We start from the raw sequence: 27017 nt of genomic DNA, 5'->3' as shown, positions 1-27017 counted from the left end.
AAATTTGGTTTTGATGAACAATCTTCATTTTCCAGATATACTATAAAAAGTTCTCACTCATAATGTGATCTCAATTTCAACCTCTAATACAATATAAAAATATTTAAAAGCCCCATTTCTGTAGTTACCTTTTCATTTATAACCTTGCCTCAGCAACTATACTTAAATCCCCATAAATACAGACCTGGTAAAAAAGAGAGCGAATATTTAAAGACCTGTCAAGTAAGTTATCCATTAAGAAATAAAAATGGGGAAATGGACTTGGCCCAGTGGTTAGGGCGTCCGTCTACCACATGGCAGGTCCGTGGTTCAAACCCAGGGCCTCCTTGACCCGTGTGGAGCTGGCCCATGCGCAGTGCTGATGCGCACAAGGAGTGCCATGCCACGCAGGGGTGTCCCCCGCGTAGGGGTGTCCCCCGCATAGGGGAGCCCCATGCGCAAGAAGTGCGCCCCATAAGGAGAGCCACCCAGCGCGAAAGAAAGAGCAGCCTGCCCAGGAATGGTACCGCCCACACTTCCCGTGCCGCTGACAACAGAAGCGGACAAAGAAACAAAACAACAAGATGCAGCAAATAGACACAGAGAACAGACAACCGGGGGAGGGGGGGAATTAAATAAATAAATAAATCTTAAAAAAAAAAAAAGAAATAAAAATGTTTTTTTCACAAACTTTAGTTTATCATTTTCAGTCACTAAAGATCAGTAATTTATGAGAAACAAGCCAGTTAAGACAGTAAGCTGATGGAAGAGGAGTGAATAAACACATTAAGCAACACAACAAAGAAATAGAACATGGAGATTCCTAAAACCATAAGACACTGAATTTGAATTTCACATGGGAAGGACTACGCCAGGGAGATTTTTTAAATTCAGTATGTCATTTTAATTAAATTGTAACTCTGAATTAGATATAAATCAACCAGACCCAATTTGGTTTCATTTTTAACACAAAGATCCTATCATCTTTAGCATTTCATTCAAAGCTAATTAAATATGGATTTATGGCACACAGTACCTTGAAACATAGATGGACTTCCAGAACTTGCTGACCCACTGAGAAAGGAACTGTTTTGAGTTTAATGACTGAATGTCCGACATTGACCACACCGCTCTGCTTCTAAAAGCTAACTGTCTTTTCTGGGTGTGTAAACAAGTCTCATAAAACTCTCGTTGTTTTCAATCCTTAGTAACAGTGTAAATTCACCACACACTGAAAGACTCTGTTTGCTGCCAACACTATTCAGCACAATAGCTCCTGTTCTCTCACTTTCCAGACCCTTCCTTTCTTGGCATTCTTGTTCTACTGAGCATAAGCAAAGTAAATATACACACTAATTCCTTATTTGGACCATCTTTTTTCCCCTCTGTGCCCAGTAAAAATTTGCTGTTGAGGATTTTCAGGATTCTGGTTGTGGCCTAGTAAATGCGTTTTAGCTGAGTTTATTGAATGCCTTGAAAACCAAAATGCCAGTTTAGTTTCATAATAACTATAATGCGTTCTCTGGAGGTACACTGCTGTCCTTAGCTGATGATTTAACACTTTCATGTTAGAAGGAAGAAATATGCCAAATAAAGATGTCAATTCATTTCTTTCCACATCAAAGATAAGCCATTAATTAAAAGAAAAATGCACTTCTGGAAGTAAATGGGTGCAGGCATAGAAGAAGAAAAATACTATGTTTTGAATAACTAATGGAAATTAAATAAAGCAAACCATTTTGGAAAAGAATATAGGTGTATGTGTTAGAAGGGAAATGATAGCTTTGATACATAGAGAAGGATTGTCTATAAAAACAGGCAGTCAGGCAGATTTCTTGGCTCCATAGTCTTCATTACAGTTTTGGAGAGACTGCAGGATGCCTAAAACTGAAATATTTTTGGGTCTTTTAATGATGAAGAATGCAATAAAAAAGTTTTGATCAAAAAAGAAAGAGAGATTCCTAAAGAATCTACTTGATTAGAAGGAAGCTCACAACATGGGAAGTCTGATTTAGTGTGAATAACAGGGAAAACAGAAGATACAATTCTTAGAAGAAATTTGATTACTAGGGAAAAGACTACAAAAAATAACTGTATTTTGGCCAAGCAATGGCAATTATTGATGATGCATGTGAGCAAGTGCCAAGTTGTTTTGTAATCTTTTCTAAGATATGAGATCAGAAAACTCATATGTGAGGTGTTCTGTAGTTTTGACTTAGCATTGCACACACATATACATTCCAAAAAGAATATTTTTTTTTTGGAAAAAAATTAGAAATACCCTTTTGAAACTCAATGCATAGCTTGTAAAAGCAAAAAATCTAATAATAAAGTCAACTTTCTATTGCTACTTAGACCTGATGTCCCCATTCTGGGACTAAGGGACAGGAGTCCCTCTCATAACATTTCCCCCCCCAGTATGTATGAGCTTATGCAGAACAAAATTCTCATATGTGGTAGGGATGTAAATCCAGGCGATGGTGATCTCTGGCATTGTTTTTCAACACCACTATAAAATTGCATCTTTCCTTCATCAGACTAAAAGATAATATTAAACTTGGCCTTCATTATCAAGCTTTCTATAAAGATAATATGGTTATACAAATAAGATGCTGTACAGTGGGGCATTTGTTGTTCTTTTTGTGTTTCTCCATTTGGAAGCAAAGTTCAGTTATCCTTAAGAGGAATTGCTAATGTACCCATGTTGGCACATGGCAAATAGGAAAACACAGGTACCAAATAGCACAGGGCAACAATATGTTCACATCAAAACTGGGGCCACATTTGGGCCAACAGCTGTTTTTCAAGGTGGTATCTCCAACTGTGTTAAGGAACGATCTAGTTTATCTTTTTTTTTTCCCAGAGATAAAGCAATCTCTTCTTTAGGTTCACTGCTACAGAAAACCTGCCTCCCTTCTCTCTCAATAATTGAAGCACTAATGTTCTTCCCCTTTCTAGGTCAGTATCATGCTCTGAGGCAAATTCCTCAAAGCAGAGAAAGATGTTGAGACTCAGTAAAACTCAGAGCTTTCAAGAGAATCAAAGCTGGGCTGTGGTCAAAAGGCAGCTGTGTCCTCAGTTTCCCTTATATTGGGCCCATTTCTGTTTAAGGGAGAAACCGGACACATTTGGGAACTGAAATGGGGGATCCTCTACTCCTACCCCTTTCTGGATCAGAATGAGAAAAATCTGGATGAGCAAGAGTCTGAAATTTTAGACTAACTGTGGTTTGTCATGCCCTCGACTCTGTGAAAATTTTTTGGCTATTTGCAATGGCATAATGAGTCATGCATTTCACAGGAATTTTTCAAACAGGGGAAACACCTTCCTGCTTGAAATGTGATTCTCGTTTAAAAAGGGACTGTGTGAAAACACCAAGGAACTCATCCACTCTCAGTGATCCTTTTAATTCTTCCTGCTTGATTTCTATGATGAAGACTAGTTTTAACTGTTAGAAAGCTGAAATCTAATCCTGTTAGAAATCAAGAAGCCAAATTCTCCCTGGCTTACATCTGAGCAAACAAATTAGCACCTCCTCAAATACTAAGGATTAGGTCACAAGCCAAAAGAAACACAAGCTACTTTTTGGATTTAGAGAAAAATGTGCTGTACCTGAGCTAAAAGCAAACCAAATCAAAGCAAAACAACAATAACAACAACAACAACAAGAAAAAACAACTTCCTAGGCCAGTCCCTTGAGTGAATGTGAAATAGGTGCCATGGAAAAGGATGGAATACAGCTTCTCCTGTACTGGGTCATCACCTTTAGCAAAGCTACTTTTGCTATTTTTTTTTTTAGCAACTTTTCCATAAGCATATATCCATTTTAGTTAGACTCTTTTGAATCAACCAGAGGACCAAAGGCAAATGACAAGTTGAATCCCGTGCACTAAACCCTGTGAACTAAAATGTTCAGGTTGTCAGTGCTCACAACTCAGCTTTGCCCTTGGGTTAAAATCAGTCACTGCATTCCTGCTCTCACATCTAACCAAGGTTGAGAATATTCGCTCAAGAGAAAGAAGGGCCAGACTTTTAGAGCCAGTCAGATGTGGTATGGACTGTTTTGGGTTAGATGATTCAGCCCATTTTTGTGGCTTTCCCAAGATGCTTTCTGAAACTCTGTTGAAAAATATCTTGTGTGATCTTGTAACAAATTAAACAAAAGACAAACCACCAAGTGCTTGCCTGTTTGAATAGGTTAACCACAAGAACTCTGATTCATGGTGACCTATTGTAAAGGAGGAAAAGCCCTAGATCATCACTTAAATCCTAACTTTCACAATCTTCAGTTCACTGCGTTCTTTCTTAGAGCTTAATGAAGGAGGGTTGGCTATATTTTTAATAGCCCAAGGTTCATTACACTAAAATATTTTAGTCATCTTAGGAAACTTGTGCCTCCATAGTTGACTGTGCCAGAAAGCATTGGTTTGCATTGTTTACCATCTTCAGTTTTAAATGATTTTTTAAATTTTATTGGGGGATAGGGGAGGCTTGCTTATTTTTATTTATTTATTTATTTTCCTTTAAGGAGCTAATTAATCACAATATATATTTTTTAACAATTTTTAAAAAATGAGTCACACATTTTGTTTAATTATCCTTTTTTGTTTAATTATCCTTCCCCCCCCCCAACCGCATACACCCACATTTCTTTACTGACTTACTCATGGATCCAAACAACAAGCACTGGTTCTGTTTTTCACCAACCACAATAACTTGCCAGAATTTTCCCCACATACTTCATGGAAATGGAATTTCTAACACACCCACTCTTTATCCTTCTTGTTGTGGATGTTGTTATTGGTGTTGTGGATGGGTGTTTTCCTCTGGACTGAATCTGTGCTCTCACTTACCTCTTGGGGAACTATCATAACAAAGAAACATGTATTTGCAAGATGCACAGCCTTGCCCAATCCTATGATGTAGCTTATTCTACCAACATTCTTAAGCCACACGATGGGCTCATTCACACACAACTTCCTTTTCTGAACAGTAGCTCTCTCCCTCTACCACTGGGAAGCTTATTCCCCAGCTGTCTGGGAGAAGTCCTGGCCTGCTGGTTGGATCTTGAAATTTACAATTTTGCTGAGTAATCACAATGGCAGTATCTTTTGCTCCATCCAGTTAAGACTGTATTGTTGCTGTTATTATTCCTCCTTCTGAAACTAAAATGTTAGCCTTTAGAGAATTCCTGAGTTATAAGAAATGCACAGACATGGGAGGAAAACTCAGGACACCAAGAGAAGGAGGAACACCATGTGGTTTGCCAAAACTGACTAAAAGTTCCTGTCTTCCAAGTCTCAGGTGTAAATTTACCTTTTGGGTCAAGTTTTCTGTCTTTCTGGAATCTACAGCTTTTTCTTCCTGATTTCTTAAAGATTTAGAAAAGATATTCAATGGGCTTCTTAAAAAAATTATGTAAGTGCTTTTTTTTAACCCAAGTTTTTGTGAGCTAGACTCAATTGTTTTGAAACCATAATGCAATCAATTTCCCTTTAAGTATCCATCAGCCTATCATAAAGGTGAAACAGATTCAGACAAGTGTGTAAAGGGTTTCATTTTACCTTCAAATATAGGAAAGTAATTTTAAACACTTTTTAGCCTGTGAACAAAGAAAAAGTTGTATTAAATATCTCATATTTAAATGGCTTAAGTCAATAGAAGCTGAAATATCGTAGATTTCACTCCATATGTTGTTCTTCAGCCATGTATAAATTTAGAATACATAACATATAAATACAAAATATATAATACAATAATGTTTCAATAATCATAGAGGTATAAAACAGTAAACAAATGTGTATTTTTTTTTATTTTTTAAGAACAGTCTCCAATGATTCCTCAAAGAGTAAAAATATATATGTATTGTTGGTTGTCTCTTAATAGAGGAAAAAATGCAAAATGCAAATCTTCAATGTCATAAAATTGGATTCTATAGAAACTTCCTAAAATGTCAGTTTCTAGTCTACAATTAGCTTACTTCTTCCTTCAAAGCTCTAACCAACTCAATACTAATTTTAGATGAAATATAATCTTATGAGGGAATCATCTACTCTAAAAACGCCCTCCATCAAACTCAGAGTCTAAAATAGTCATTATTTTGGAAAATGCTCAGACACATCACATATCGTTATGGTGTCTGGGTCTGATGAATCCTCATAGTAATCTACCTCCCTGCATATGATTAAAAACAGGAGATTCAAATACTCTTTTACAATACTATTAGCTGGAATGACCCTGAATTCATCCATTTGCAATCTATCACTCCTGTCTCTGGTACAGGATTCTAAGTATAATCTGAAATCAGCTTTTACAGGTAACTTCATCCATACATAGGGTCTTCCAGTTGAGTTTTTAGTTCTAAACTTTACGTAATGATCAAGTTACATTTTTGCAAACAACACTGAAAAGATTACCTGCTTTAACTTTCAGGAAGGCAAAGAGCTATTACAAGCTCTCCTCAAGGGGCCAGCAAACAGCACTTTTTTTCTGAGTGTAGTACTTTATGAATTGTAGCTTTTAAGTATCAGGTTGTTTTAAGTATCAGGAGTATCAATATATGTCAACTTGACTACACTGTGGTGTCCAGTTGTTTGGTCAAATGCTAGCTGAGATGCTGCTGTTAAGTATTTTGTAGATTTGATTAGAATCTAAAATCAGTTGTTTTTAGAGAGAGGAACTTGCCCTTGACCATGCTGATGGGCCTTATCCAATCACATGAAGGTCTTAAGAGCAAAAACTAATATAATATTTCATATTAGTTTGTTTCTCTGGAGAACCCTGACTGCTATAAGGAGATAGTTTATTAAGGCATATAAACTTGGTAATTATAAGACTATGGCATTAAAAAATTTGCTAATGACAGAAACAGGGAATTGGAAAAGTTAATCTTTGTTAGCTTTTGCATATGTTCCATACTAGTCATATATACAAACCAATTCAAATAAACTCCAGAACTCAACTGTTATGTTCTTCATGCTACTTAGAAGAAGGTAGTCTTAAAGCCAGTGTAGTGGTTAGAAATATATGTATCCCAGAAAAATAAGTTATTAAATCTAATCTACTCTTGTGGATATAAACCTATTTCAAGTAGGGTCTTTTGATGAAGGCACTTCAGTTAAAGTGTGGTCCACCTCATTCAGGATGGGTCTTAATTCTATTACTGTAGTCTTTTATAAACACAGTAAATACAGAGAGAGAGGGCCACAGATGCAAGAAGCTGAAATCAACAAAACCTGGAAGAGAAGAGAAAAACCAGCAGATGCTGCCATGTCCCTTGCCATGTGGCAGAGGAGCCAAGGATCACCGGCAGCCGATCTTCTGGAAGACAGCATCACCTTGATGATGCCCTGATTTGGACATTTTCCTGTCCTCAAACTGAGAGTGAATAAATTCCCATGGTTTAAGCCAACTCATTTTATGGCATTTGCTGGAACAGCCTAGGAAACTAAAACAGCCTGCATGGAGAAGATGGGAAGAATATTAGTCTGACTGAATCAGCATGAAGGAAACTAAGGTGAATGAATGTTTAGGAAATGATATTCAGTAAGGTTTTCTCTCCTAGGAGACAGTGAAATTCATTTGTGGTTCCCCCCTCCCCCCAAGCTCTTATGTTTCTGTGTCATATGTTCCTCCTTGATGAAATTTTGATAATTAATCATTTGCCTTAACAAATCTTAGAAAGGTATTGAGAGAAAGAAATGAAGTAATGGTTATGAAAGCAATTTGGGAAAATACTACATAAATACAATGCTTTTACAACCTATTTATGAAATTTGGGATTGGATCAATTGGGTACACACACTTATGGAAATACCAGAACGATCTATCTTCTTTGCATAAGAACATAGAAGCAAATTATGTTGTGAACATGCTACTTGTACTCTTCTTATAAGAGGCAGCCAATTACTTATTTTAGACTAATTCTTTTATTTTCATCTTTATGTTTCTCTGCTACCCTTAATGTATATCAACTCCTCTTATTATTCCAGATGATTCTTCAGAAATTAGTGAAACTATACAAACTTGGATCTATCTTAAACATGGACATACTTAAGAACATATACAAATATACAGGTGATATTGAAGTGAAGAATGCACAACTCAATGATTATACCAAATGCCATTGATTATACACTTTACATAGATTGCATTGTTTATGAATACCTTTCAGTAAAATTGATAAAAATTATATTATATGTATATATATGAAATAAAACCTTGGACTGTCTCTGCAGACTACCTCCCTCCAGAAAGAAGAAAATAGCAGATGAAAATATATCTTCATGACCAAAGTATTCAGCCTTATTTGAGGTATGGGAACAAGATTTAAACCAGGTTCTCAATCCTGATGGTATCAGATGTTGATGAGATTACATCACAAGTATTTTGTTATAAATATTAGAAGTGAAAATACAGCCTTGGAGTTTAAAAAAAACAACAACCTAATATCACCAAGCTAGGTCTAACAAATATTATCTCAACAAGGTGACTCCATGAAATCTCATGGGCTTCTAGTGACTGAATACATTGGTTTAGCATAATAAAGTAAGTAATGTTTCCTTCATGGCTTGTGGATTTAGTCAGTTAGTTAAAAGGAATCCCTGCTGGGCTTGCTTCCCTGAGAATCTACTTGATACATGTAAGAACAAGAAAGGTCATTTTTCCATAAGCAGTTTCATTGTTTTGACTTTAATCTGTAGCAAATTATCCTTCTTCAGTAAAAGTGAAGAGGTTTAATCTTGCAGGATACTTTTTAATGTCAGAAATATAATAACAAGCCAGCATATTAAAGTCACATTCAGCTCATGTCTCTTGGTATATTTGATTATAATATGGCCCTTTACAATATATGTAATCACTAGATAAGACAACTGTGAACTTATTATCATCTAAGAAAACAGAGCCAGGATCTGAGTATTTATAAATCTGAAACTATTATGTTAGGTCCTGTGAATAACTGAGACTTAAGCATACATCTCTCTTTCAATGAACACTCCTTTACAGTCTCTAGAAACAAGTATTCACCACAAACAGATTTTGATCAATGTCAGATTAAATGGGGAACTGAGAGATGGAAGATGTTAAAGCTTTTCTCAGTCTACTGTCTATTTTTAAAATTAAATCTAATGTAATATCTTTATTTGCTCAAAAAGTCTATTGACATAAGGAAGAGGCTTCTCAAAAAGCTTGTGAAACAAGTACTGTTATTATCTCATCTTACAAATGGAAACTGAGACACAGACAATTAATAAATGTCAGAGGCAAAAATCTCATCCAAGTGTTTCTGTCTCCTAATTCAACATGGAATTGGAGCCCACATGGAATTAGAGAAGGCCTAGAGAAATGGGAATGAAGTATCTGGCAAAGTAGCAGAAGGAATTACAAGAAAGCGAGAAAAGGTTCCTTATCTTCTGCTTGTTGGGTATTTAGAGTCATCATTTGATTTCTCTAGAGTAGACATACCTCTCTGGTTTGCCCATTAAAAATTACCATATGCTAAAAGAAGACAGTAGGTCAACAAAGGCAAAGAAGCCACTCATTGGATATGGTTTGGGTCCATGTGCAACCAAAACCTGATTCAAGGAATTATTTGAACAATTATTTAGAGGGAGAGATAACACAAACCAGGTGGCATAATGATAATGAGTGTGAATTTGACATCAGTATGATCGGGATTATGAAGAAGGTTCTATCTGGAAGTCTAGTGAAGGGTGTTGCCTTTCCCAAGATCCAGGCCAACTCAAAGCCAAGCCTCTGCAGGAATTTGAGTGGGGTGTAGGAAGCACCATGAAACACACAAAGCTCTCATTCTCTACTGTCTCCAAGGTGGCACCTTCCATATGGAGGTCAGAGAGAGGATGTTAGTTAGCCAGGAAAGATCTTGGCTATCTTAATGTGCAAATGCACTTCAGAAATAATAAAGTAGAATTTTAAGTAAGAGGATTCAAACTCAAAAATTAAGAACCACAACAATGTGAACCAGGCAGTGGTATGATTCACTAAGGAATAGCATGTTTAATGAAAAAGAAAAGAAAAAAACTGGGTATATGTCTGGCAAAGGTTTTATAGGACACTGTGTTTGTTTGTGTGTGTGTATGTGTTTACTCAAGGGCAGGATGAATGGTGATACACTTACTTCAGGGGATGTGATAACATATAAATTCCTTTAACCAAAGCTAATAAGACATTCCTGATTTGGACTAAAAATAAAAAGACAATCTGGAAAAGTTGAGTATTTTGTTAAATCAATCCAGGTGGACTGTAAACTAAAATTTATATAAATTAGTGTTAAATTAACTACCAGTAAATAATTTGTAGCCTGGAAGTTTTTAAATCTATTGTAAAACAGCTTTGGACTTAGTGAAACAGATTAGCATATTTTGAGAATGACATATAATGAAAGAAGCTACCTGGCTGAAAGTAAAGAGCAAATACCATAGTAACGAAGTTACAGTAAAATGAGGGAAAACACTGATCTTTTGGTTTATGCAGGGAAATTTGCCCCTGGCAAATACATACTTCCTTGTCTGATAGTGGTCCAGGTGGCTCCTTTCTAAAATTAAAAGGCATTGAATTTGAGTTTGAGGTTGGGTGGTAAGGTTAGAAAATAAGGGTGATACAAGGATATGTGTATGTCTTTGCAGAGAGACAAGAAGTACAGAAACTTGGACATATTTAAGGTTTTCAAATCTCAGAAGAAGAGATCATTTGGAGAATTATTGTGTTACTTTGTCAGCCACTTTGGAATATGTTTTCCAAGCCATAGGAGTCATTCCACTCCAAATCTTTGAGTCTCATATATACTTACTCCTGACCTCCAAAAGGTCTTTGTGCGGCAGAAATGTTTCAAAATGTATGACTCTACTTTGATCATCAAGAGCCTCTTAGATGATCCAGCATTGTCAGGAAATAATTATTAGTCTTTACGGCTTCTCTTTTTAAAGTGGTTTTCATAAATACATTTTTTTTCTTTATATAATTTTAAAAAATAATAGTTCTAGATATGCACAGCTTAGTTTGTTCTGAGAATATTTTGGAAATGTACATTTCCAACCTTGTAGGTAGATGTAGTTTACCCCGGGCAACACCTTCTCTGAGGTCCCTGAATGCTGCACTCGATTCTCAGACCAGTTGATGAAGAAGATACAGTATCTATACTCTGTTAGAGGAGGTTAATATTCCCCTCTAAGCAGGTGTGTAGGGGGAGAAACCCTTGCATTCATTCAGAACTTACTCTTTTGTTTGTCCTTTAAATGTATAGGGTATTTTAAAAGACTCATCTATAAAATTAGGGGGAGAAATCAGAATTATGAAAAGCAAAAGCATCCACTGAATGGCATTAATATTTATGGACTAAAACTTTGATTCAAAGATCTCAAATCATTTTAAAAAGTCTAAATAAGTGAGTAAATGAGGGAAAGCACCTAGAAGATGACAGTACTGTTGGACCAGGTATATATTATGCTGTACTTATCCAGCTTGACCATGAAAAAGAACTTGAACTGAGGAGGGAAGTTATGGCAAAAGAAACTGGCTAAACAGAAGGAAATCTAGCTGACCAGCAGTAGAAAAGACTACCAGTAATAGAAGTAATCAGATAAGCTGAATGAATGGCTGTCAGAAATGTGGTAGTAGAGATTGTTTTCTTTGAGAAGGAAGTTGAATTGTTAACTTAAAGATTCTCTTCAATTCTGATATTTTAATACACATGTTTTATATTATACAAATGATATTATACTATAATAGACATTGCTGTAATCCTTCTACTTGAGAAGCATTACAATATAGAGCTGCAATTCCCTGAGCAAAACCCTTGAGGCAGTATGTGTTTCAGAGTTCTTAATTTTATTTTTTAATTTTAGAAAGACGATATGATATATTCACCATATGTTCCATAACATCCCCAGTGAGAACTGGAGCAATCTTCTGTTTTTAAAAACAACTAATAGTTCTATGCCTAACTCTGTACTTATTCAGAATAAAGGACTTATAAAGATTATCAGTAGTGTCATATAAATTTTGGTCAGTTTAGGTTGAAAATTATATTTAGCACCAAACCTACTAATATAACTTTGTGTTTTCAGACCTTGGTTGATTTCAGAATTGCATCAAAGCTCTGTAAAGTGGTATTTATATGTGTGTATATATGTTTGTACCCACTACTAAATAGTATGGTTTTGTTAAGTTAAAGTGAATTACACTGAAGAAAGAGAATTTCAGTTAAAAGATGAAAAGAATTTTGAGCCCCTTTGAAGACCATTATGAAAGGAAGCCCTAGAATTCACCTCTCTGATGCTTTAAGAATAACACAGAGAAGAAAAGCTGAATAATTAGGGGGGGGGGGGGAAAAAAAAAAAAAAAAAAAAGAAAAGAAAAAAATAGGATGTGGAATTTTTTCAAGTCAACATTCTTTATCTAAGTTCTTTATCTAACTTTATCCAAGTTCTTTATCTATCCTTTAAACTCATCGCTATATGCCATTCCCTAGTAAGGGACCATGACATTATATTGGGCTTCAAATTTCGGGGAGTTCTGGATCACAGAGTGTTTCAACAATGGCAATGGAGGGATACTGGTATGGGATACCAATGACAGATGATATATGACTGACAGGGAGCTGTACAGAACATATGTCCAGGGTGCATGGTAATGTTTGGATATACTCATAGTGGCAACAATTAAAAACCACAGTAGGGGGGGTACTGGGTTCCTGGCCAGTGGTGCTCTGTCGTGGTCCCTAGGGGAGCAGCGACAGTCTCCCAGGTACAGTGGTGGGGACCGGGAGGGAGTGAGGGTTCAACAGTGAGCCCCTGATACTAATGACTATGCTTGTGAGCTGATAAACCCAAAATAATAACAAGGCCTAGAGCGACTTTGTGCCTGGGAATTTCCTTCTGTCAGCCTTCATGTTACTCAAATGTGGCCAGTCTCGAAGCCAAACTCAGCATGTAAATGCAATGCCTTCCCCCCAGCGTGGGACATGACACCCGGGGATGAGCCTCCCTGGCAACGAGGGACCACTATCAACTACCAACTGATGATGCAACTGGAAAATGACCTTATACGGAAGGTTCAATGCGGATCAGCAGAATATCCATGTCTACATAAAATACCATGACTTTAAAATGCTGTTTGACCTAAAGTAAGGGGGAAATGGAAAGGAGAAATGAGTTTATATGGCTACGAGTTTCTAAAAAAGAGTCTGGAGGCTGGCAGAAGGTTTGCCCTCATGCACAACTGAGCAGAGTCAGAGAGACAGATAAAGCAGATACAACCCCCAGATATTGGTTCCTTTGAGGGCTAAAGAGACCCATGGGAGTTATGGTCATGGCCGATGGGGTTAACTACCAGGGCAGATGGCCCCTCTTTGGAAATGGTGTTTATGTGTGATGAATCTGGACTCAGATGGGATCTCCCTTCATAAGACTTTCATGCTAATGTGCTGGAGGTGCAGTTAATGTTGGGGTTTAAGATATATTTAGGGGATTTGAATCTCTGGACTGACAATGTGATAGCCAGATCCTGAGCCTCAACAGACTCCAGCACCTACAATCTGATTTATTGGACTTACCACACTCAGCTAAGATGGAGTTGAAGAAGGACAACCACCACACCATGGAGCCTAGAGTGATTACAACTGAAAATGGGAGGATTGCATCCAGCATCCAGGTGGAATCTGACCCTCCTCTTGACATAGAGGTGCAATGGACACAACCAATCCAATGTCCACATAGAAGAGGTGGCATTGGATTGGGAAAAGTGGACATAATGGACAAAGGGTATGGGGAAAGGCAGGAAGAGATGAGAGGTGGAGGCGTCTTTGGGACATGGAGCTGCCCTGGATGGTGCTTCAGAGGTAATCACCGGACATTGTAAATCCTCACAGGGCCCACTTGATGGAATAGAGGAGAGTATGGGCCATGATGTGAACCAATGTATATGAGGTGCAGAGGTGCCCAAAGATGTACTTACCAAATCCAATGGATGTGTCATGATGATGGGAACGAGTGTTGTTGGGGGTGGGGAGAGGGGGGGTGGGGGGGGTGGGGTTGAATGGGACCTCACATATATATTTTTAATGTAATATTATTACAAAGTCAATAAAAAATAAAAAAAATTAAAAAAAAAAAAAAAAAAAGAATAACACAGAAACAGGTCTTTCTGGCTTAGCTTTTTCCTGCCCAGCCACAGGCCTGGAGGTCCCTTCTTTTTCTGTTTTCTAAATGAAGTCATTGTTTCTTGCCTTTGGAGTGTCAGCTGACAATTAATAATACTAATAACAGCAATAATACTCATAAAACTAAAGAACCTCATAGGACTGAGCTGCCCATTTAAAAAATACAACCATATATCTCAGACAGGTTGCATTTAATGAGGTGATTCACTTTGTACCAGTGTTCAGGATACCCCGTTATACTTGTTCACAAATTATTTTCCCAAAGCAGAATACTTTCATTGTCCTCTAATTGTTGCCACAGAAAAGGAAGTCACTGATTTGAAATAGGCTGGTAATCCCTACTGGCAGAAAAGCACAATCCCTAAAGTAAGATCTTTCCATCAAAAAGAGCTTCACATGACTTTTGAGATGAATCTGGGAGCTGATGGCCTACCATAGCACTCTGTAAATCAGATGTCTTTGCTGTCTTAAGCACTCAGCAATGCAGAACAGACCTCAAATGTTATTTCAAGCAACATCTATTTTAATCTGCCCCTTCTGACTTCTTGGAATGTTGACTTATTTGGAAAGTCACATTCCTTTGAAGTTCCCTCAAGGTGGGCATAATCTTCAGGTAGAAACGACATAAATTTGGGATTCAATATCTCCCAACATAATTTTTTTAAGTAAAGTATGTTAGGTATCCTTGCTGATAAGTGAAAAGGCAGTTCCTCCTTCCCTGGGGATCCTGCATTTATAGGAGGGCCTGGGAGGCGAGGGTGCATGACCTGAAACATGAGTTCTTTCCTCAGAGAGTTTATTAAAAAATGTTCAACACCAGGAGGAAGTGGGGTCTGCTGCTTTATTGGAGGCAGCATGCCTGCCTGGTGTGACCAAACCCCTAACTAGCAAATCACGGATCTTTTATGCTGATAATGACTTACAATGGGACCCCTTATATTTACAACCCATTACAAAACAGCAGGGAAAATAAACCACTGGAGTTGAAATACAGTCTTGGCCATTTATTGTGCTTTTCATAATGAAGCCTCCTTAAGTGCTTAAATCTTTGGTGGGATTCCCAGACAAGCCGTATTCTCTCTGGGCATCAGGATAGTTCTGCCAGAGCAATGGCTGCCTGGAAACAGGCAAAATCAGAACATGGCATTAAGAGGGAGGAAAGGAAGGAGGTAAAATAGGCTCAAGGATCACCAACAATTAGTTGAGGAGTGGGTGCACACGTGCTGTGTGCATTATTCCTTCCCACAGTTACAGAGAGGATGCCATCAAGCTGACCCTCCTTATAAAGATTACCAAGTTCTGCAAAGCATAGGGGGAATTCACAAAGAGGTCCGGGGAAGAACAGTTCTTCTGAGATCCTGCTGGAATCTGTCCTGGGTTATTTGTTAGGTAGAGTATGTGACTAAGCAGTAAACAGTTCCATTCGTTTTTGTAAAGGTTAAGCCCATTCTCTGCATTGTGACTCAGTTCATAAGTTTGTGACCTTTGGTGAAAAAAAGTGTTTATTTGCTTTGCAGCCATGATTACTATAATGATTCCACATGCTTTCATGGTGGCTTTTATCTGAAGAACTTCCAGCACCTTCTAAGCAATAATTAGCCACACCACTATGTGGCTTTCACAGTTGAATAAATGAGGCACACTCAGCCTTGAACTATTTGAATCTTAATGACTTGTACATAGTGATTACGACAAACCAAGAAGATCTTAAGAATATGAGTGCCCGATCCCTTATTTTAACCTGTCGAAAATAGCAAATTGAAGAAATGGTAGTATTTGAATTCTATTTTTTTTAAGTATATTTTACTAACATAGGTAAGAAAAGGGTGTTTCAATGAGTTTTATCAGTCTTCAGCTGAATGGGGAAAGAGATAGAGAAGTAAGGGAAAAGTGAAGAAAAAAAATAATTTAGAATTGGGAAAGAATGAGAAGCAGAACATGTCCTTAGTAAGGTTTAGAAATTTGTTTTCTTCTGCATACTTCATGTCACCACTTATTTACCTTCCTGGGGATCAAGTGCATCAATTAACCTGATTCTTAGTCCCCAGTTCTGAGTAAGAACTCTATACAGGCAATCATTTCCAAGGCAAACTTGCAGGTGTATTTCTCCCTCCCCTCCCCTCTTAAAACTTCTCTGTACTGGTCCTTTTTAGCCAACATCCTATTATGAGATGGAGTGTTAGGAAAAAGAGGTAAAGTAATTGACCCTAAATTTGGGATTAACTCTGACTCTTTGATGAAGAGGTCACTGCCTAGCATGTGGTAGGAGCTTGGTAAATATCAGCTGAACGAAAGATGTGAAGAAAAGGAGGAATGGAGGGAGGGAAGAAGAAGGAGAAAGAAGAGGAGGAAAAGGAAGGGAAGAGGAAGGAATGGAGGGAGGAAGGGGAGGAAGAAGAGTGGATGAAGGGGAATGTGTTTAAGAAGTCAATTGGGGTTGGTTCTACCACTTCCTAGATGTATGACCAAGTTATGGCACTTCTCTCCAAGTATAAGTTTCTCCATCAGCAAAATGAAAATTATAACAGTATCTTCATTTCAATGTTGTTGGAAAGATTAAATAAGATAATTTATAATCCTTAGTCTACTGATAGGTACACAATAATTGTTAACTATTATTTCCACACTAGTAACAAGAATAACAAATGTTAATAATATCTGAAAATAGATATTTTCCCAATGAATGTTTTTTAACAGTACCCCACTGTGAAAAGAAAAGGAAACCAATGCCCAAAGACATACTTTGGCAAAGAGTCAGGTTGAAAATACTTTTGATTGAGGGCAGCTTTTCTTTAGCAGCCCTCAACTCCAGCAGATAAAAAGGCAACCCTAAGAAGGAAAATAATATTAAACCAGTCAAATATGCAACACTTAATAGCTCAAGACAAAGGGTTGATGAGCTGAGATTTTATATTATTTACTGAAATATAATTCCAAGATTATGAGTAGATAATACATAACCTTTTATCTCCCTGGGTCTCAGAATCCAGACATTGCTTCAGTGGGCTCTTCGTATATATTGATTGACTGTGGTAAACAAATATCCTAAGATTTGTAACATCTTATTTTTTCCTGTAAGACATTCCTAGAATAAACCTTGTTTACTTTATTTCCCTTCCCTATTATTGTTTATCTGTCTTTTAAACACTGTGAATAACATGACTTAACTAGGGTATACATTCTCTAGATAGTTGTTAATGGGGCACTAATACATTCCAAACTGCCTGTTTCTAAATATTCATTATTCAGGGATCTCTGTACAGAAATATGAATGGCTATTCTCCATCAGTTTTCTTACTACTTCTCTTCCACTTGGCATTTTAGTTTCTTCAGCTTTACAATAACCAAAGATGTCCTCCTACAAAACTCAAAGGAAAAATATAGACGGTATCTTAGGAAAAAGAAAAGAAAACATGAGAAGTAAGTGTTTACATTGACACAAGAGATGAAGAACTTGAGAAAGAGACCAGGGATGAGAAAAAGCTGGAAGAACTAGTGAAGAAGCATAGTGAGGAGGAAAAGAAAAAAACCAAAGACACAAATAGTATGCAAGCATTTCCTTGAAGCTACTGAAAACAACAAGTGTGGCTGGTTTGAGGTATGCCCTGGAGGGGTTGATACTTACACATATCATACATTTCCTCCTGGATTTATGGTGAAAAAAGATAAAAAGAAAGAAGAGAAAGAAGTTGAAATTTCATTAGATGATCTAGTTGAAAGAGTGTTCTGCCCTTAGTCCAAATGTTACCAAAACCACTTTAGAAGCTTTTCTTGCATGGGAGAAAAGAAGAAGACAAGAAAAGATTGATAAACTTCAACAAGGTATGGAAAAAAGGAAAGGAGACTTCAAAGCAGGGAAAGCACTAGTCATCAGTGGTCATGAAGTGTTTGAATTTCTTCCTGCACTGGTTGATGAAGAGGAGGAGGAAGCAGATGACACTCCTTATCTCCAGGGATAGATCAGGTGGTGATGAGGTCGATGATTCTGTGGGCATGAATGACATAGATTTAAGGCTGTATATTCCAAGAGAAATAGATGAGACAAGTATTACTGTAGCTAGTCTTGGATGATTCAGCATGTATACATACATCAGAAAAAGATGAAAACAAATTAAGTGAAGCTTCTGGCTGTAGGGCTGAAAATGGTAGAAGTGATTTGGAAGAGGGCGATGAAAGAACAGGACATGAAAATGGAGCCATCAATGCTGTTGATGAAAATCTTTTTACTGGGAAATACTTGGGTGAACTAGAAGAAGAGTGAAACCCACTTGATTTAGAAGAATGACACCAAACAAGTCAATGAAAAAATTGTCAGCTTTACACAAGTTAAAATTGACTATATTAAATTTTTCCCACCTAGAATTCTACAACAGGATATTTATTTCCCTTGCTGATTACAGAGGACTTATGCTTCTCCAAAAAAGGCATAGTCTCCCTACATCTTCTCTTCTGACTGACTACATCTCACAGTAAGTTCAGAGTAGTTTATGATAAATTGAAACAGAATGGTCATTGCAGAAAATGATTGTGGTAACTACCCACTCAAGTGGGAAATGTAACTGCTTTTCCAGTTTTGATTTTCCCTAGGCCTGTGTTAATACCAGGAACAACATAAATTTAAATTTAAAATACCTTACACTTAATGCAGTTTTTAATGGGTGATTTGATTTCCTATGTATTTATATATTAAGAAGATAGCTTAAAATACAAGCACTGTACTTTGTAAAGGAAACTGCATATGCACATTCAGGGTTGTATCTCTTCGGACAGTTAGCCAAATGGACATTTAAAATGAAACTTCTTTAATCCAACAGGATAAGCTGCAATGCTCTGCTTTAAACTATTTTAAACTTTTCCTCTTCCTTTTTGCCAATAAAGTTGTAAAAAAGGTGGGGAGGGGGTGGTGGAGGGATTCATAGAAAGCTTTGCCTATGAGGAAATCTTTAATGTTGTTTACTAACCCTTTCATTAAATTGTGGGTAACTCTTTTCTCTTCTGGGGTTAGCTTTGGTAGAGGACTATCAGCTTAATTCCCCTTTCAAAAGGGAACATCATTAGCCTTGAGTCCACAGCTTTTCTCAGCAGTGCACCCCAAAAGTACTTTGATCCAGATGTTAACATTTGAGTTGAAGAAAGTTAAACCAGCTATGGCTTCTACTGAAGTTCTTGCCTGAAATTACCATTACCTAGTCCCAAACACAAACCTACAAGTAAACATTTTCCTTCAAATGCCATCAATTAGCCTCCTTCATTAAAGTCCTTTTTTTCCCCATTTTACTAATGCCATTATGAACAACAATCAGTTATACTGAGGCTATTTACAATGTTTGTGAAATGTTCAAAGACTTCTCTAAGAATGCATTAGCACTTAGCCAGCTGGAGTCCGGTGACAGACACCAATTAATTGGAATACCTCCTTCTCATGACATGTATGGAAATGGACTATTATTATCTTAACTACAGAAGAAAGGTATGAGAGCATGTTTAAAATTGACATGTGTTTTACAAATGAGGAGTTTGGGGAGCTTTATTTTTTGTTAGAACAAAACCAATCTCTACATTTTGACTGTGTAAGAAGAATGACTACTTCTCCTTACCTGGGTGAAGAGTGTGGTGAGAAAATTCGATGTGAACATAAATTCAGTTCCCTTCCTGGAGATCTGGAGTTCATACTCTAGCTCTGATTCATCATTTATCTTTTATAGACAAGTGGCCATTTTCTCTCATGGAAAGCCTAAAAAGGCTAGAACTTGCTTGATGAGGATGAAGAACCAAAGTAAGCCAGGTCTCTCTAAGGGTTTTCAGAGGGAGATTGTCATCTCTGAAACCACACCATGCCTCTGGGATATACGTGGAATGCTGAGGCTCCCCTCCCTTGACTCTGGTTTGCTCACCATTCCACTGGAAAATGACATTCTCTCCATGGAGGACTTCCAGTGCTAACACTAGATATTGCATTAGCACATCTATGACAGCTTTCTCATGCTAAAAGTCCCTAAAAACTCCTGCCATCTTCATTCTTTTCCTATTTTGGACTAGTCAGTGCAATTCAGTGGCCATCGTAGATGCCACTGAAATCACTACTTCAGGTTCTATTACGGCAGCTTTTAAAAGAAATTGTTTAATCTTCCTTGTAGAGAGAGCATGGGTTACAATTTAAAGACCTGAGCTCTAATTCTTAGCTCCACTTTCTGACCTCTGTAAGCCTCATTTTTCTTACCTCTAGAATGGAAATAATGACACCATCCTCCTGTCAACTTTACAAACTGATTGTGAAGAGCAAATGCAAAAATGTATGTGGAAGTGCTTTGACAAATCCTATTCCATCAAATACATGGAAAGCATAGTTTATGTTCTTTCTCCCAAGTCTTTCATTGAACCACCTATATCATTTCTTCTCATAAAAAGGTGTGTCTACCTCCCCAGTCCATCTATTCCCAATGCTTAATAGAAACTATAGAAACTGTAGAAGTTAAATAAGAACAAGAACATAGAAAGGCTGGAAAAAGCCAACAAATCCCCCAGAGTCTTCATGGAACCTCACTAACTTGGTCAGTTCTCTCCTGGGATTATTCTTTAGCCACAGAGGCTCAGATTTGTCAGAACTGATCCTTTTCAAGATATGACTCACATCAACCAAACTCATATTGCCATAAATGTGATCACTTTTGAGACCAGTCAGTCAGGTCCCACTGAGCCTAGAATATGGACATGCAAATTATAAACAACAGTTTGCTTCAGTGAACACAGAATCTGAGAAAGAATGATTAAGTGTTAATTCAACATTAAATGCTTCAAGTGAGAGTAACCTGATACCTTCAGTATCAAAATGGAGCTAGAACATCCCCTGGAAAATCATATCCATCTTCCTTGGTGGCCATGGCCAAGCTTTCCCACTGTGTTTTTCCTTTTCTGATGTATCTCCAAGGCTAACTCACTACCCTTCCCATCTGTACATTCTTTCTTAAGCCACTATTAAGGGTTACAGGTTCAGAAAACTTCTCTGCCTCTTTAAGGAGACTGCTCAATTATGGGTCAATCTCAAAAGTTTACCTCTTAGAGAACAATCTCAAACTTCTTGTTTCCAAGTCCTGGGTAAAGAAATCAGAATGGAAAGGCAAAAGCAATTCCTTATAAAATTCCAAGCCATCAAATACCATAAAAAATGCAAGGCAGGGAAATGAACATAAAATTCTAACTTCATGATTATTTTGTTTGTCTTCCCTCCTCTTCCCCCACCCCTCTGGTTCTATCTCAATGAAATCATAAAACTATCATTTAAAGACACATTCTGCTCTGCCTCCTAATGGCTTTTCCCAGTTCAGTTCAGTTTATCTTTCCTGTAAAAAGACTCATTTGCAAAGAGTTCCAGAAGCATGTCCTGCCTAACATACAAGACATATGAATGAATATTTATTGGTTTGGCACTATAATACTTTAACCCCCCCACACCTCCCACCACTACTGGCTTGTGTTTGAGAAGATTTTCTGGCCGTTGAGCTCAGTCAAACATATTTTTTGATAAAATGAAACTGTATTTTATTGGATTCTTCATCCATAAAATTAGGTGGTCAGACTAGATAATCTCTGAGGGATTTTCCAGCTCTAAAGTGGTATGATTCTATGATTTTATGATGTGGTGGTGAGCTTTTCAATTACATTTCACTCAATAAGGATTATCTAGCATCATTTTAACTTTGAACAAGAAAGGCGCATTCCATAATGTCCAAGCCAAGTTTACATCAAGGCCTATTGAGTCCATGGTCAATTTACCAATTATTTCCTTAAACTAAGGAATTTTATCCAAAATATAAATTGATGGAAAATAGTTCCATAAAACTCAAAACATTAGGAAGATTCAAAGCCAGTGTTAGAGTTAAGTGTTCTGCTCATCCACTTAAAATAAAGAAATCTTATTTGGAGTTTATTTCAATGTCAGGACAAGAGGAACATTGCAATAAAAAATATGTATAATATAAAACAAGAACAGAACCCATTAGTTTATGGTGACATTTCATTCATCTGTCCTGAGGCACTATTAAAAAAGACACTATTTTCAGTAATGAACCATAACTAAAGTCATATTAAAGTCGTCAATTAGTAGCATTAGAAATACATGGTTTACATGTTGTAATAATATTTGATTTTTAGCTTTTGTCCTCAATGCCTTTTTTCTTTTCCTATAAATTTAGTGGGAAGGGAACACCAAAAATCATCCAACTTGTATTCACAGCATATCTCATTAAGATGAAAATGTGACCTACTTAAAGAAATCCATGAGAGGGTAAAAAGTCTATCTTGGTTCCCAAACTTGCCTGGAAGTTAGAATCTCTGGGCAGATGGGATTGGCTATTCCCTGGTCACAGTCCATCCCAATTGAATCAGAACATCAGGGGTGAGATTCAGGCTTCAGTAGTTTTAAGATTATATTATTATCACCCCTATTTACTTGTGAAGAAACTGAGGCATAGAGAGGATAATTAACTTTTCCAAGGTCACACAGTGAGTAACTGGCAATTGGCAATTGCACTCCAAATCCACGAAGTTTAACTCTAGAGTCTATGCTCTTTATTGCAATGTTATACAGCCTCTCATATAAACCCATTATAGAAAACTCAGAAAATGCAAATTCACAAAATGCCAAATAAGAAAAATACCCCAAATCACACACACTCAGAGAAAATCAGTGTTAATATTTTACAACATAACATTCCTGAGTTACTTGCCTTCAGTGGGCACTCTTAGATTGTACATGTAATATATTACAGGACAGGGGTATAGAGATTTCCAAAGCAATTGTCTAGTAGATATATAGTTATGGTTATATATACATCATAATATTCTATAATGTACTTTTTCTTAAAATGAGGAAAGTTATGGGCTTACAGAAAAATCATGCATAAAATAAGAATCCCCATGTACCACCCTATTACTTAACATCTTAGATTTTTTTTGTAATTGATAAAAGTACATTTTCATAATTGTATTATTAACTACAGTCCATGGCTTAGCTTAGAGTTTACTATTATGCAGTTCCATGGATTTTAAAAAACTTTTTATTCTAGTAACATATATACAAACTAAAATTTACCCTTTTATCACATTCAAATACATAATTGAGTTCTGTTAATGATATTCACAGAGTTGTGCTACCATGATCACCATTCTTTAGAAGACACTTTCATTATCCCAAATGTAAACAATACATTTTAAGTACTAACTTTCCCTACCCTACTCCTGATCCAGCTCCTGGTAAACTATATTCTAGATTCCAACTCTATGAGTTTGCTTATTCCAATTATGTCATATTAGTGAGATCATGCAGTATTTGTCCTTTTATGACTGCTTATTTCACTAAACTTAACATCTTCACAGTTCATCCTTATTGTCACATGTATCAGAACATCATTCCTTTTTTACAGCTGAATAATATTCCATCATATGGCTATACCACTTTTGTTTATCCATTAATGTGCTGAAGGACACTTGGGATGTTTCCATCATTTGGCAATTGTGAATAATGCCACTATGAATATTACTGTGAAAATATCTGTTCAAGACCCTGTTTTCTGTTCTTTGGAGTATATACCTAGAAATTAGAATGCTAGGTCATTTGGTAATTCTACACTTAACTGTCTCAGGAACCACCAACACTGGTTTCCACAGCAGCTGCACCATTTTACATTCCTACCAGCAATGTGTATTTCTATTTCTTCACATCCTCCCCTTTAAAAAAAAGTAGTTGCCATTCTAGTGCATGTGAAATGGTATATCATTCTGATTTTGATTTACATTTTCCAATGTCTAATGATGTTGAGCATTTTTTTCATGTGCTTTTTGGCCATTTGTATATCCTCTTTGGAGAAATGTCTATTCAAGACTTTTACCCATTTTTTAATTGGGTTGATTGTCTTCTTATTATCAAAGTCTGATTCTGAATGTTAAACCCTTTTCAGGCATGCGGTTTCCAAATATTTCCCCCACTGTGTATGTTGTCATTCCACTTTCATGATAAAAACCCTTTGATGTGCGAAAGTTTTTTTTATTTTGACGAGGTCCCATTTATCTATTTTTTCTTTTGTTGATGGTGCTTTGAATATAAAATCTAAGAAACTATTGCCTAACACAAGGTCCTGAAGATCCTTCCCAACATTTTATTCTAGGAGTTTTATAATTCTGGTTCTTATATTTAGGACTTTCATCCATTTTGAGCTGTGTAAGGTGTGAAGTAGGAATCTACCTTCATTCTTTTGCATATGGACATCCATTTCCCCAAAACAATTTGTTGAAGGGACTATTCTTTACCTAATTTAAGTGATCTTTGCTCCCTTGTCAAAAATCAGTTGTCCATGAACGTGACAGTTCATTTCCAAATTCTCAGTTCAATTCAATTCCATTGGTTTATATGTCTGTTACTTTGCCAGTACCATGTAGCTTTGATTACAATGGCTTTGTGATAAGTTTTAAGATTGGAAAATGTGAATCCTCCATCTTTCTTCTTTTTCAAGATGGCTTTGGTTATTTGGGCCCTTTACAATTCCATTTAAATCTGTTCCACTGCAGATCTTAGTACAAGGAATCATTTGCCCCAGGCCACCTCCTTCAATTGTTTCTTATACTGCTTTTGTCTTCTCGAGTTGTCTTTGCCTGGTGGACAAATTTGGGGAAAGGGGACAGTGGAGAGAAGTTTCCCAAATCATTCTTTCCCAGCCAGAACAAGACTAGAGACCCACAAAAGGGGCACCAGCTGGCTTCAAACTGCCCTGTGAAGAGAATGAGAGAAGGGTCAGAAAGGGGCCAGGAGTTCCATCCATGGTGACTCAGGCTGTGTTTTGTTGCCCTGATACCTTTTCAGCCCATGCAGCCCTTTAACTATCCTCTGCAGCTCTGAGGATACCATCTTTATTAATTTTTTAAAATATATTTTTTAATTTTTTTAAAAGATACATAGTTTACCTAAAATATTACATTAAAAATTAGGGATTCCCATATGCCCATTCCCCCCACCTCCCAGTTTTCCCCACATTAACAATTTATTTCATTAGTGTAGTACATTCATTGTGATTAAGGAACATTTTGGAGCATTGCCACTAAGCATGGATAATAGTTTACCTTGTAGTTTACACTCTCTCCCACTCAATTCTGTAAGTTATAGCAAGATATATAATGGCTTGTATCTGTCATGCAACGTTATTCAGGACAATTCCAAGTCCCAAAAATGCCCCCATTTTATCCCTTTTTCCCCTCTCCCTGCCTTCAGTACCTCCAATGGCCACTGTCTCCACGTCAATGATATAATTTCTTCCATTGCTACAACCACAATAAATCTATAGTAGAATACCAGTAAGTACACACTACTCCATATTTTATTCCCCAATCCTAAGGATTCCAGAATGGTGATTTCCACCCCACCTCTAATTGAGAGGGAGCTTCAATCCTATACCACTGATAGATGGGAATCTCTTATTTGCAGTTGTAGAGTCTCGGTTCCTTGGTGTGGTGGTTGTCCATCCTTGTCTCCCTGTTAGTTGTCCTGGGTGAGTCCCATGAACTAGAAAGTAGGTGGTTGCAACTCCGCTGAGGCTCAGGGCCAAGCTGGCACATGGACAGCCCAAAGATTCAAGTCTCTTGGATGTATACCTACAAACTCCAGCACCAACTATAGGTTCAAATAGAAGGGACAAAAGAGGCATGTGTAGAGAAGTCATGACTGAGTCCAAATCTGTCACACTCAGGAGCACAAAGTCCAAAGTAGTGTCCACTGGCAAGGCCCCAAACTTTGGAGCTATATGCCATGACCCAGATATCTCCAGAGCCCTCAGGAACCCCACTAGTATCTACCTTGGCAGTCAATGAGATCCTGCTGAGACGTGCATAAGCATTAACTCTGGGATGACCTCCAGACTCACTTTGAAATCTCTTAGCCATATAAACTCATTTGTCTTTACCTTTCCCCCCTTTTATTCAAGGTCTTTTTCCAGTTGCATTGCTAGTTGTTCTTGGTAGTAGTCCATTGGTGCCAGGGAAGCTTATTCCCAGGAGTCAGGCCCCACACTGGGGGGAAGGTAATACATTCATATGCTGAGTTTGGCTTAGAGAGAGGCCACATTTGAGCAACATGGAGGCTCCCAGGAGGTAGCTCTCAGGCACCCTACAACACTAGGCTAAGTTGCCATTTTAAGAGCAAAGACTCATAAGCACAGGCATCAATATCAAGGACCCATCAATGGACCATCTTTCTTCACTAGTCACTGCCCCTGTACTTGGGAGATTCTTGCTGTTCCATTAGAGAATGTGACAGAGCTTCCCAGGATGGGAATTCAGTGTTCTTTCAGTTATTGTGTGAATCTTTACCTATCCCGCATCACTGTCACCCCACACCAATGATCCTCCCCTGCCACAGGTGTAAACCTTCTGTGATCCAAATCTTCTTCACAAATGAAGCCTAGAGGGAAGCAGCTATGGCTCAATCATTTGGGCTCCTGTCTACCATATGGGTTCTAGTCCCAGGGCCTCCTTGTGAAGGCAAGCTCACCCGCATGCCACAGAGAGCCGCTGGCCCATAAGCACTATGGAGTGCTGCCCAGCCAGCAAGCACAGCAGAGAACTGACTCAGCAAGGTGACGCAACAACAAAAAAGGGAGACAAGTGAAAAACACAGAAGATTGCACAGCAAATGGACACAGAAAGCAGACAATAAGCAAGTCACAAGTGGCAGGGGAAATAAATAAAAATAAATACAGACACACAGAAGAACACACAGCAAATGGACACAGCGGATGGGTGCAGAGAGCAGACAGCAAGCAAGCCTAAGGGGGCGGGGATTAAAAAAAATTAAGCCAAGAATATTGCCAAATGC

The 27017-nt window shown here is 37.5% G+C and overlaps 2 long non-coding RNA genes and 1 pseudogene across 3 annotated transcripts in view; 2 read left to right on the top strand and 1 right to left on the bottom strand.

Annotated features, from left to right (window-relative positions):
• The window catches only part of LOC131278561 (uncharacterized), a 37883-nt gene extending 36744 nt beyond the window's left edge, over positions 1 to 1139 (bottom strand). The window contains exon 1 of one of the 2 annotated variants that reach the window (XR_011648919.1): positions 1016 to 1139. This is a non-coding gene — a long non-coding RNA (uncharacterized lncRNA). The remainder of the gene's footprint in view (positions 1 to 1015) is intronic. The other variant, XR_009185928.1, reaches the window with a different exon arrangement.
• Positions 1 to 27017, top strand: part of LOC139439054 (uncharacterized) — a 130487-nt gene that overhangs the window by 12776 nt on the left and 90694 nt on the right. The gene's annotated exons all lie outside the window — the stretch shown is intronic.
• On the top strand, positions 6211 to 18443 carry LOC101430060 (zinc finger CCCH domain-containing protein 15 pseudogene; annotated as a pseudogene).

This window comes from Dasypus novemcinctus, chromosome 5, assembly GCF_030445035.2.
Source record: "Dasypus novemcinctus isolate mDasNov1 chromosome 5, mDasNov1.1.hap2, whole genome shotgun sequence".
In the NCBI taxonomy this organism is placed as follows: domain Eukaryota; kingdom Metazoa; phylum Chordata; class Mammalia; order Cingulata; family Dasypodidae; genus Dasypus; species Dasypus novemcinctus.
The sequence above is the reverse complement of the archived record's forward strand: the minus strand, read 5'-3'. Positions and strand labels throughout refer to the sequence as shown.